Genomic DNA, 13,833 nt, shown 5'->3' on the forward strand with positions numbered 1-13,833 from the left:
CCTGTTGATGATCTTCTGCTGTTGTTTTTATCTATGGTCGGGTTGTTGTCTCTTTGATACATTCCCAATTTCCATTCTTAATTTTATTTCATGCTCACTTCTAAATAAGTCAAAAACTAAAAAATGAAATCTTAATAAAATTTAAGTAATAATTAAAGAAATTAAAACATAAGTTAACACATGTAAATACAAATGTTCAAACATTATTTCAATGGTACATTAAATTTGCACTGTTAAAGTATATCACTTTGTGCATCAACGAGGAAAATTGTTTACGGTGACAGATGCTACACATGTATATATGTTCATTTAAAAGACAGTTGCATAAACAGAAATAAAAACTAAAACTTAAATGTAGGGTTTCTATAAATAATATAGGAGGCTATATGGTATATAAGTCAATGAGAAGGCAACCGAGGGACACACAAACATCAAAAGAAATTATAATATAGAATAAGTGTTATTGATTTCATGTAACTTAATAAATTATAATGCATCTTGAGGTTCCGGGTCTTGCAACATTGAAGTTTATCTCAAGTATATGCAACGAACGTATAACCGTAACTTAAGTAAACACCTTCGAAAAAGAAAAAGAAAAAGGAAATACAGAGGGAAAGAGAAAAAGGAACATTAGCTAAGCCAAAAAAAAAATCATCATATAAGAATTCGATATTGTATATTTTTGGATATTAATAATACAGAGGTTGCAATGTATTTTTTTTTCAATTACTTCTCTTAGCAGCGAATACAATTATACATGTACTAAGTTTTAATGACTTACAAGTATTATTTGAAGGTTATCTTATGATCTGTTTGGGGTCATAAAGATATACATGTTTATTAATTAGGACAATTGTACTATAACATCTTAACCCTGTTAGAATCATAATTGGACTGAAATAGAATCATATTCAAATGAGATGAATTAATTTCATTGGTATATACTAAAGGTATAAAGATATCGTATTCCAGTGCTTTCCCCTTAAATAAGTTTAACATCGGTATACAATAATTACATTTATAAGTAGACGAAAAAAAAATGAGGGGGATACATCGAAAATAAGAGAATAAGTTTACGAATAGCGCCAAGTGATGAATCTTTCAAAAATACAATAATGTACCGTGATCAGGTTGTTTAAACAATGTAAATGATCCTTTAAATTTATTGATTGATTGTTGGTTGCTTAACGTCCAGTGGCAAATATTTCATGCATATTCAGGACGATAATCCTTTAAAAGAAATTATCTAAGGTCATAGCATTTTCAGCAATGTGGTCAAAAATAATTTAACCGTATCAAAACAAATACTTGATATACAAGTACAAGTAAGAGCTGCACACCAAACATTGGATAGGATGGAATCCTATCTGTAAGTACATTGTATGACACACTGTTATAAAGAACTAAAAAAGGACATTATTTTAAAGTCCTTCAGTATCACATAGTTTTAAAGTGCTGAAGTAGTTAAGCCATGGGCGGATTTTGGCATGAATATCATTTGTTATGATTAAACTATATAGTCCAGCAACAAAACACCAGTTTATACATGTATCGAACTAGTGTGGATCTAGCCGGCGTTAATATTCATGAGGCTAGCCATCAATAATATTCATGAGATGAAAATCGAAGCTGAATTACTTTTTAACGAAATGTCTTGATTTTGTATAGGGTGATTAAAATGCCTTAAAATCACGGTTGCATACACGACGCACACAACAAATAAAAATAAAAACACCAAATACTTAGCAAAGCAGGCATATTTTACATTGTCATTTCGGGGCCTTTTATAGCTGACTATGCGGTATGGGCTGTGCTCTTTGTTGACGGCCATACGGTGACCAATAGTTTTTAATGTCTGTGTCATTTTGGTCTCTTGTGGACAGTTGTCTCATTGGCAATCATACCACATATATATAACTTTTTGCCAATGTTTAACAAAGAAACTTGTGTTGTAAATCTTTTTCATAGATACATGTATAAGAAGATGTGGTATGAGTGCCAATGAGACAACTCTCCATCCAAGTCACAATTTATAAAAGTAAACCAGTATAGGTCAAAGTACGGTCTTTAAAACGGAGCCTTGACACACATCGAACAGCAAACTATAGAGAGCCCCAACAAATTTCTAGTGTAAAACCATTTAAACCGGAAAACCAACGGTCTAAAATATATAAAATTACAAGTAACGAGAAATATCGATTTATTTCAATTTCAAGTGGAAAGTAAAAATCACAAAAATACTGAAAACCGAGGAAAATTCAAAACGGAAAGTCCCTAATTTAAATTTATGAATGTCCCCTGCAAACAATTTTAAGCAATAATCTAATATTCTTTCTTCCGTTTGTTTAAATCTCAGAGCATACAACGCCTACCATCAAACGAAACATAGAAAAACACAACGTTTCACTTATGTTAAGAAAAATCATCAAATTACAAGCTTCATTAAAAATGTACTTGCAAATGTTTTTATTTATTGAACAAAATCGAGATTAATTCAAATTTAAAACTGATTTATTTAAAAGATAAACACCTGTTTTCAGCTATGCATTACAAATTTGATATCAGTAAATTTCTCAACATCTGATCCGTCAATTGGTTAGTCAAAATATTTGAAATCAGAGATGCAATTACAACATTCCAGAAATAACATACCAACTTGCTTTTTTTTTTTTTTTTTTTTTTTTTTTAAATTAACGACTCTACACTGAAGGAGATCAAATAAAAGCATTTATATTCCTGAAAACTACTCGTTAAAAGTACAGTATTCTGATCAATCCTGTCCAATTTACAATAATTATTATCAATAAATTAAAGAATGATTCATTACCTGTTAAAACAATACCTTATTAATCCATAACCACATTAAAATGAAGTGTTAACCAACCTGATGTAACACCAGCTGCTGTCACGTGTTACAAATGTCACATCGATTTTAATAATCCATGTTTATATACAGCCTTAAGATATACTATGGTCAGTCAGTAAGATTACATTATATATACTTCCAATACTTTTGAAAAATTTATCAGTTTGAACCAGTGGGATGTAAGGAAACAATCTCGAGAGGGCATTTGTCCAATTTGTCTAAAACTAGTAAACTTTTAGACATTCTTTCAAAATTTATAGCTATATCAACTGTTAAAACGCACTAGATTTATCTCGAATCATATACAATAAAAATAGCATATTCTAATTTCTTATATTATTTTATCCCAATTAAGTAAGTAATAGTATTCTCATCACTGTCCACATGTTTGTCAATAAACAAGAAGTCCGTCAAGAAGCATCATTAAAGAGGCTATTATTTTTGTTTCATCCGGACTTTGTTTTAAAGAAATTTAAGCAATAAAGAATTATTCTTTATTCAACAAAGAGAAATTAATTTCTTAACAAAATCTGGAAAAAAACCCAGTATGAAATAAATAAAAACATAAATGAAAGAAAAAAATTGAACAAATTAACAATTAATTAAAAGTCAAATAATTGCTCCAAAAGCGAAAAAAGCAATAAAACTTACCAATTGTATATCAGGATATCAATTGTTAATTGTACATTCCAATTCTAACTTCTTTTTACTTGTTCAACATGTTCTGAAAATAAAGAATTTTCCTTTATCACTTTACCACTGTATCTTAAATACTAATGATATCGATGATTTTTGCTTAACTAGCAATAATAAACTGTTATCATAGGAAACTGCAGCCAACTGCCTTTGGTGATCGTTATTGGTAAACCTACTCCCCATGGAGGTCTGTGTTCACTATCTGACTGGGATATCCCTTACCCTCCACACTTAATTATAACAACCTTCATAAGTAAAATTAATTATGTATATAATCAACTCAATGAAAATAGTGTCAACGTGGTATATTGTGTAAATTTCCGGCACTGCAGTTCAATAATTCACTGAATTTGTTATGTGAATGTTCTTGCGCTTTTCCACATTTCACTATACATGCTTATTTAGGTGAAACTAATACTTTGTAAATGATGTATAACGGATGAGATGTATCCCATTGTGGATATCTGTCGTTTAGTAGGACTTTATTAATTGTGTTAATCAATTTTCTAACCGCTGTATTGAATTTCATGCTGTTTATCATTACAAGACCTATTTGTAATACAAAATATATACAGTATTTTATACAATGCTGTATTTGTCCATGACATGTTCAATACTTTCTCAATGGTTTACGTTATCCTCATATAAACTGTAGGCACCGAACACAGGATAAAATTATCCGAGAAAGAAACGCACTCAAATCTGTCTATGTGACATATTTTAATTAGTTGACTTAGTTGGTCTACTTACATATTTATTTAGCGGTATCGGAAGGAAAAATCATGTTTTTTTAAAAACGTTAAATTCTATAGGACAACTGTTAATACACTGCATCTTAATCCGGTATTTAACTGTTGCGGTTGAGTGATTTTCTGTACGTGGGCCGTGTTTGTTCATCCTATATAGATGGAAATGCGATGGGCTAGGTTAACGGCTTTCTATAACATAATAGTGCAATCATATCTTCGTAAGATATCCATACATTTTAATAACAATATCAAGATATTTGATTTTTTTCAATTGGTACCATATTGCTTAAGTCCGGAAGACGTGTTTTAGAGCAATAGGTATTCCATCTTTGCCGCTCTGTTTTCCAACTTGTAGCGTTATTTCATTTAGACTTTTACATTGAATAATTCAAAGTTTGGTGACTATCTTGACTGCATAACTCCGAATGGACTTGAAAGAAAGGAACCTCATCTACAGTTAAGTCTGCTTCTTGTCACAAATTACAGCTGGAGACTTCGGGTTAGATTTGAGTTTGTGGGTGCTGAAACGCCAACTGTAAGCGCCACTAGTAGGCTATTCCGTGGCGGTTGGTTTTTATGGGTGGAGGAAGCCGGAATGACTGGAGAAAATCAGCGACCTTCGATTGGAAAACTGACAATCCTAATCAATTAAGATTGTAGTCGAGTGAGTGTTGACTGGCTACGTGATATCAGTAATAAAACTACTTAGACAACTTGGCCACCGAGGCCCTTGCTTAGGGTTATAACTTTACGACAAAAGAGATGATTTCAATTTTCTCATTGAGAACTTTTCCTATCATTGAGACAACGTTCCAGCAGTGCCTTAATGGTATTCTCCAAGTTAAAACGTATACAGAGCGATTGTTTTAAATCATGATGTCTTTAAAAGAGGATTATAATTGTTTACAAGGAATATGTTATGTTGCATTCAAGGTGCTAAATGGAAAAGGTCAAAGTCATCCAGTCAAAATGTGTATGGACACCATCTTGATTCGGTATCTACTGTTAGGTAAAGAGAGCCGTGGTGTAGTGGTTAGTGCATCGGACTACTAGCACAAAGGTTCCTGGTTCGATTCCCGTCTGGGATGAAAATTTTAGGAACTCAATTTTCGGCTCTCCCTTGACACCATTTGCGAGTATGGTCTTGAGGAAACGATGATAGTCCGTCGGAAGGGGACGATAAATGGCTGACCCGTGTTAAGAGAGAGTTATATCTCTTGCACGTTAAAGACACCCTTGTAGATTTCGAAAAAGAGTAGGCTAATGCCGCTACAAGGCAGCACTCCCACCCGCAAAGTGGAAAGGGATTAATATAAGTTGCAAAACTTGTTTCCCAATCCACTATAAATAAATATGTTTAAACTAGGGAATACCAATATCACAGGGGACGACAGATATGTACTGCTTGTCGTAACAACAATCTAGAACACATTGTCCTCGATATTGACAATACATTATACGAATTAGAAAGAGTTACATGACGCGTGCCACATGCACAAGTGACAAAAAAGGCTCAATTATTGATAATTTGATTAGCTATATGACATAAACTCATTTATATCCTATTTCCAGTATGTTTTAATAACTTTCTGATTTTAATCCTGTAGGAATTGACTCTAATTCTTTGAGAAAGAACGGGAAACAGATTTTGAAAAATTAATGTGACATGATTAAAAGCATCAACACATTCATCTATGAATATCTCTCGTATACTTAAAGAAGAAAAATGTTAGAAAATATAGGAAATGAATTTGTTTCATTCCTAAAGAGTATTTTGGTGTTTAGTAACTAGAGAGTAGCAGTTTACCTGCTGTTTCATTTTTCATGTCACGCAAATTGTCAATTATGTCTCTGCAGCTTGATGCACTTCCTATAAAGTATTTATTTCGTCAAATAATTTAACAGTTATGTGTAGAATTCCGATGATTTACATTTCGTTTAACGTCCAACATGCAAACAAAAAACATCTAGATTAATCAGACATAATGATAGTTTTTACATTTTGTGTTGCTCAGGTTCAATTATTCTTTACAGTAATTTCACGTCTCGGTTTTAGACAGAATATGCGGGAAAGTTTATAAATATTTATATGGCGAAATGATGAATCTGAGCTGTAATTGATTACCCATGTAAATACACCGGACATCCAATTATAGTCTGACAAACTCTGATGTTGGGATACCAAGTTGATTTATGAGCCAAATGAGCCCTGAATTAAAACTTACCAGACTCAACAGGAGTCCTCTGAAACATATAATGAAAGATACCGATAGAACTGTCCATGATACGTGTTAATGCAACGCACTAGAGACCAGAATATTAAGGAGCTGAATACACAAAACGTTGGATAGCATCAGAATCAAAAGAAAACATTAACTGAACACCGAAAATCGTCGACAAGATGTTCCCGCTTGAGATGAAAATAGAACAATTACAATATTTAGAAGATTAGTTTACACTGAAAATGTATCAAATTGATAGAACTGTCTTTTGTCTTTGACAGTTGAATTTAGGAGTATAGAACTTTGATAGTATTGAATACTAAGTAAATGTCTTCTACACCCGTGCCGATTTATTGTTGCACTTCAGTGTTTTATTTAGTGTTTCGTTGTTTTCCTCTTATTGTTGAAGTGTTTCCCTCGGTTTTAGTTTGTAACCCGGAAAACCCGGATTTGTTTTCTCTCAATCGGTTCATGACTTTTGGTGAACATCGGTTAACCTATGTTGCTTAAATCATTTGACTTAAACAAGATTAGAGAAATATATATGTGCTTTAGTAAGACTAGCAACATAGGGGTTAATAGTACTTGCTTTAACAAGATTAGAGGAATACCTTACCATAGAAGATTTAACAAGACTATTAGAATACTTTTATACTTTAACAAGACTTAAGGAATGCCTGTATGCTTTAACAAAACTAGAAGATTATCTTATGCTTTAACGAAACTTGAAGAACAACTTATGCTTGAACAAGACTATAAATACAGGAATACCGGTATGCTAACAAAACTTGAGGAATATCTATACACCAACATACAAAACCTTTTAACACGTGATCAAAGAGGAGCATCTTCAACTGGATAAACAGCTTTATGTGGTAAGATCGGAAACTGTTGTACACAGATGTGACTGCTCGAACTCAATGATGTGTACCAGAAGTTGTTTGATTTTTATATTGATCTTCAAATGTATAAACTCCAAAAGTGTTTATCATGTGACAATACTTCAACACTTATTGGTATGAAATAAGATATGTAAAGTTATTATGACCTTGAAACTTCTGATAGAAAGTCATGAGAAACCGAAGTGGAAGGCAAGCAATGCAGAAAGATTAATGGTACATAATACGCATATTATACATGCTTTAAATGCATGTAATGTTTAATGAGGACATAATACATATGTTGTTGAAAAAGGAAGTTGTAATTCAAGAATGAAAAGCAACCTTGAAATAATATATCTTTAATAATCTTATAAAAACCATGACATTATTATAAGATTACATAACATAAGCCAACTACACCATCTTCATTGCGAACACAAGTAAACGAAGTCTGGTTTTTCGGTTTTCTATATTAAATGTTAACGCTATGTTGTTTGATGGATAGATAACAGTCTTTCCTTCCTGTAACACATTTCATTGCTGCTTTTTTTTAAAAACATGATGAAATATAAACCTGTTTAATTATTTATCAAATCGACTAAAAAGACTATTTTTGTTTTTATTATAATTATACACATGTATGCACACTATGAAATTAATTTATCGCTATTATTTAACGTGCATATACATGTACATCAAGAAAAGAACAAGCTTTATATTATAATCGATTTCCTGTTATAGACCCCCACACATGAACGAGAAGATGGTCCACATACTAGTAATACATGTGAGTATCCCATTGAAGTAGGGAAAAATAGGAATTCGTTTGATTTAAATTGTCAGATCATTTTTGCAAATTATATACCCTTAACATTTAGAGAGCTTTCAAAACATATATCTGTTCAACACATACATGTAGTTGTGTAATAGTTATTGATTATAGCATCTTTAAAACAGGTTTACCGTTACATACAAAATAAGAATTAAGATGAATAGTCGACTAACATAGATGGTACTATTTCTAAACGTTTTCTTTACTACATTACTTCAATAATGGAAAGAGTTAAAAGATGATTAGCAGTTATCATTTATATAAACAAGCGTAAAGGAAAGAAAATGTTTCAACACAACGTATGCGTTCAAATAATAATATTTACAAGCATAACCATTAATATTATATCTTGATTACCAACTGTCGAAAATTACTTGACGAACTGCATTATAAAATTGAATTCAATTATCTACTTTAAAAACAAAATGAGTTAACATGTAATTTAAACCGATGTTGTTGCAATAGAATATCCCTAACGCACAAACAGCAATAGGTTTTAAATATATTTAGATACTATCTCTTCTAATTTTCGCGTAAAATAAACAAAGGTGCAACTGTTCTGTTAGTGTGTTGAGTCTATAAGTTATCATTTTTCTTTATATGTAAAGGCGTTTAACTTGAGATAGTTTAACATGTAATTTTATGGGTTTTTTTTCGGTTTGGTACTTTATGAAAAAAAGATGTGGTATGATTGCCAACGAGACAACGATCCACAAAAGACCAAAATTTTCAGATGAATCAGATAACCCGTTGTTGGGTTGCTGCCTCTGAATTAGTAATTTTAAGGAAATTTTGCTGTTTTGTGTTATAATCTTGAATATTATCATAGATAGAGATAAACTGTAAACTGCAATAATGTTCAGCAAAGTAAGATTTACAAATAAGTCAACATGACCGAAATGGTCAGTTGACCCCTTTAGGAGTTATTGCCCTTTATAGTCAATTTTTAACCATTTTTCGTATATCTTAGTAATCTTTTAGAAAAATCTTCTCCTCTGAAACTACTGGGCCAAATTTAACCAAACTTGGTCACAATCATCATTGACCTGGTCAACCATCCAAGATGGCCGCCATGACTAAAAATAGAACATAGGGGTAAAATGCAGTTTTGGCTTATAACTCAAAAACCAAAGTATTTAGAGCAAATCTGACAAGAGTTAAAATTGTTATTCAGGTCAAGATCTATTTGCTCTAAATTTTTCAGATGAATCAGACAACCCTTGTTAGGTTGCTGCCCTTGAATTGGTAATTTTAAGGAAATTTTGCTGTTTTTGATTAATATCTTGAATATTATTATAGATAGGGATAAACAGTAAACAGCAATATTGTTCAGCTGAGAAAGATTTACAAATTAGTCAATATGACCAAAATGGTCAATTGACCTCCTAAGGAGTTATTGCCCTTTATAGTCAAATTTTAGCAATTTTCATAAAATTTGTAAATTTTCACCACCATTTTCCACTGAAACTAACTGGACCAAGTTCATTATAGATACAGATAATTGTAAGCAGCAAGAATGTTTAGTAACGTAAGATCTACAAAAACATCACTATCACCAAAACACAATTTTGTCATGAATCCATCTGTGTCCTTTGTTTAATATTCACATAGACCAAGGTGAGCGACACAGGCTCTTTAGAGCCTCTAGTTTATAAGTTATTGGCTTTGAACTATAGCTGTCAGTAACAGCGATTACTTTTATATCTGTACTCAGTGTACTTTTGTTGTTGGGATGTACAAATACCCGTCCACGTCCACTCTGTGAATTTGTTAAATGTATTTCTATATATATTTATCTGATGAGTTTAGCTTTTTTAAACTGATTTGCGTTGTACTGTTAAAACAACACAGTACCATGGAAGGGTAGGTGCCTTCAAACTAATTTAGACTCGCAACATTCGGTTGTGCCTGTAATTTAGTGGTTGTTTGTTTGTTGCTGTGGTTCTTACGTAATTATTCATTGTCAAAATCATTTTGATAAAATATCCGTTTTAGTATCGAATGTTATGTGTTTCCATATCCGCATTTACTTGTGAATTTCTCTTTTCGTGATTGAACTCCTTCAACAAACTTTCCGGTACTTGCTTATTTGAGTTACTGCTTGAATAATTGTCTACAATTATTAAGACACTATTTTTTTTATGTTTTTATAAATGTTTTCGTGCTGAATATGCATGAGACATTTTCCATTGGATGTTTAGTAAATAGCAATCATTATTTAGGCACTAATTCTTAATAAAACTATAGTATATATTATCTGCGATATTGTCATCTTGGTTAATTTGTTGCTGGAGTTTCTATAGTGGATCGTGAACATGAAAATCAGAGAGTCATGTAAACATATCTATACATAGTTATTGTAATATTAATTATTAAACAGCACTAATGTATTAGTTCTAACTATTTACTTTGAACTTTTACCGTCTGTGTGGTCTCAAGGTAGTGCTTAGCTTTGAATTCTTGAGGTCATGGGTATGATCGACATTCAGCTTATAATCTGTCTTTAAAGTTTAGAAACAAACAAGAGTTCAAAGTAAATATTAGTTGCTGTTATAGGTTTATCGATCATAATAACAAAAAAGGCGCGATTAGAGAATAATTAGGTCGTATACTATTGTAAATTTATGTTCTCCGCGTTCTGGTCTATTCACAAAAATTACTGTAAAGGGATGATGAAATTACTTTCTAACTAGTGATGCTGATCGTGGATATGTTTGTTGAAACACACAGGAAAAGTGCTTGTATTAGGCGATTTAAGTCGTTGAACCCATATTGTAAGAGAGTATCTGTGAATAAAAAATGGACCGAGGAAGATTATCCCATATATACTGTCTTTACTACATCATTTCGAGGCCTTTTTAGCTTTTTAGACTATTCGATGTCGGTTTTGTTCATTGTTGAAGGATGAATGGTGACCTATATTTGTTTACTTCTTTGTCATTTTGTCGTTGTAAGAGGGTTGCGTCATTGCCAATTGTGTTTGTATTTTAATATTCATGTGTATTGCACTGACAAGGTCTTACAATCGAGAAACTTATCTTAAACGTTAATTATTGCAATAGGTTGATCAAAAATCCTTTGTGATACTGTTACATCCTTCTACAAAATAGGTCGTTAAAATTCATGATGAATTACAAAGATACAGGGAAATAATTCATACATTCAATGTTATTGTCCAGGATATTATTTATAAAGAGAAGAATATATCAGGGAAGACTTGAAGTAATAGATTCGACATACAACTTTTAAACATCACCGTAAATACAAAATTAATGTTGATTTGAAGATACCGTCATGTTTTATATAACAGTTTCAAAATTCACTTGCGTGAAAAAATAAGTCAAGGACGTCAAATCTAAAGTTAATTTTCCCTGTCAAACTGATAAAATCTTTAAATGAGTGTCTCTTATTTCATGCTATTGACATCCTTCATACAATGAGGAATGAATACAGACGAAATCATATTTAATTATTGATATTTCGTTATTAAATTTTAATGAAATTATGACAGCGCTGATTGCTAATCGATTCCCATACTCAAGTTAATTGCACAATATTATCAGATTATAATTTCTAAATTTATTGAATTAAGACTTTAACTTTTCTAATTAGACTCCAATGATCGTACAAAGCAGTCAACATTCCATCATAGATTTTCTTACACAAGATTTGTAAGTGTAAATAGCCGAAAATGTCTGTTTCATAGTTTATTGGAAAAAAGCTATTTATGAATTTATAAGTTTCAATCTGCTTATCTTTTAAATCAAAAATATAAATCACATAATTATGCTGAATATCTGGCGTAAAATCTACATTATATTTTTTATTTTCGTCCTTCAAAATCCTATGCTTGAATTTTAGAATTGAAAGAGTTTCAATATCCAACAACTGATATAAGATATGGTACTTTTAATATATATTTTAAACTCTAATGAACATTTGTAAATTGACACATGAAAGGTATTGATATAAAAATCTCCGCTTTTATATGATTATTTAGTGTTATTTTTTGGCACAAACATTTGGGATATAAAAATAAATCTTAAATTTGCATTTTACGGTATGTTTACTCTCAAATTTAGAAAAGATAATATATGGATCCAGTGTAGTTTAACAAAAGGGTCGTATTTAAGTATCAAGTTACATTGGCGGATTTAAAACTGTAAAATTTGTCCAGTTCATAGGTATTTTGTGAAACTGAAAATACCTTTTACCTAAACAAGATTTTGTGATCCGGAAAATTGTCGTCTTGTTAAAATTATCTTAAGAAAATAAAAAATAATAAAATATAAACGTAAGAAAATGTCGATGAATCAACACCAACTCCATTCCAAAAAAACAAACCAACAAATAACAAACAAACAAACATTCAGTCACTCCTGCTTATATAATTATTTGTAATGATTGTTCGGGTTCCAGTTCAATTATAAAACCATTGAGTAGTTTGTTCATTACCAATAGAGCAACGCACTGTTGTTGGTTAACGTACTTTCCTATTTCTTAAAGATACCAAACGAAAATTTAGAGCAGGTATCAGAGAAGTAGTCAGTCAGTCCTTGCTGGTATTGTTTTTTCAAGGTCATCATTCATTCCAAGACATAAGCATACTACAATGCACTGTAAACATTCTATGAGACATTTATTAATACAGCGGTTGACTGTGATAAAAACTATTGCTAATATCTATCAGTCATGCAAGTTTTAAGTTTCTCTAAAGGGAGGGATGTATAATTATGCAGTTTCCACCAGTTAAAATAATAATAAGAGAGTTTTATAAAAAAGAAGAATGTAGTATGATTGCCAATGAGACAACTCTCCACAAGAGACCAAAATGACACAGACATTAACAACTATAGGTCACCGTAAGGCCTTCAACAATGAGCAAAGCCGATACTGCATAGTCGGCTATAAAAGGCCCTATAAGACAATGTAAAACAATTCAAACTAAAAAACTAACTGCCTTATTTATGTATTTTTTTTAATCCATTTTTAATTAAAATATGATGGTCGTTACTCCTTATTCCTATAAATCTCGCATCGATTGATCCTAATACATTGATAAAATTCATTGACATCGAATATTTGCAGCACTTAAAACCTTGACAATGACACCTCTGTCCTTTTTGCCTAACCTTACAAGAACAGCAAGTGTTAATTATGACGAATCTGGCGACACATGCCTCTTTTACCAGCTATTATTGTGCTGTCTTTAATAAATAAGACTTCTTGATTATACCTTATCATAAGGATTCCCCTGTTTCATTCTTCATTATAACTTGATCATTATTTGCTGTCTGATATATGTCAGATATTTCAATTAAGATTTCAGTCAATCGTGATAAGAAAAACTGCCCGTTGACCACTGGACACGTTAATTATAACATTCAAGTTGTTTATCAGGGAGTATAGAGCAGTATAATGACTGAATGATTTCTTCATTGAATTTGCAAAAAAACGAACAAAAGTTACTTTGCTATTATTTTACCATTCTTAACAGAAATGGTTTGCTAAAACAAATGGGTAGTAAATAAGTCTCTTCGAATACATGTACATGTAGCATTATTAGAATATACGTAAACGTAGCGAG

General features: G+C 31.5%; 1 protein-coding gene across 9 annotated transcripts in view; it reads right to left on the reverse strand.

Annotated features, from left to right (window-relative positions):
- The window catches only part of LOC134714459 (pyrokinin-1 receptor-like), a 94,041-nt gene that overhangs the window by 30,567 nt on the left and 49,641 nt on the right, over nucleotides 1-13,833 (reverse strand). For 3 of the 9 annotated variants that reach the window (XM_063575723.1, XM_063575722.1, XM_063575724.1), the window contains one exon: nucleotides 3,518-3,590. The exons of the other annotated variants lie outside the window; for them this stretch is intronic. The gene's annotated coding sequence lies outside the window, so the exon portion shown is untranslated. The remainder of the gene's footprint in view (nucleotides 1-3,517; nucleotides 3,591-13,833) is intronic. 9 annotated transcript variants of the gene reach the window in all.

The sequence above is a fragment of the Mytilus trossulus genome, chromosome 4 (assembly GCF_036588685.1).
Source record: "Mytilus trossulus isolate FHL-02 chromosome 4, PNRI_Mtr1.1.1.hap1, whole genome shotgun sequence".
In the NCBI taxonomy this organism is placed as follows: Eukaryota; Metazoa; Mollusca; class Bivalvia; order Mytilida; family Mytilidae; genus Mytilus; species Mytilus trossulus.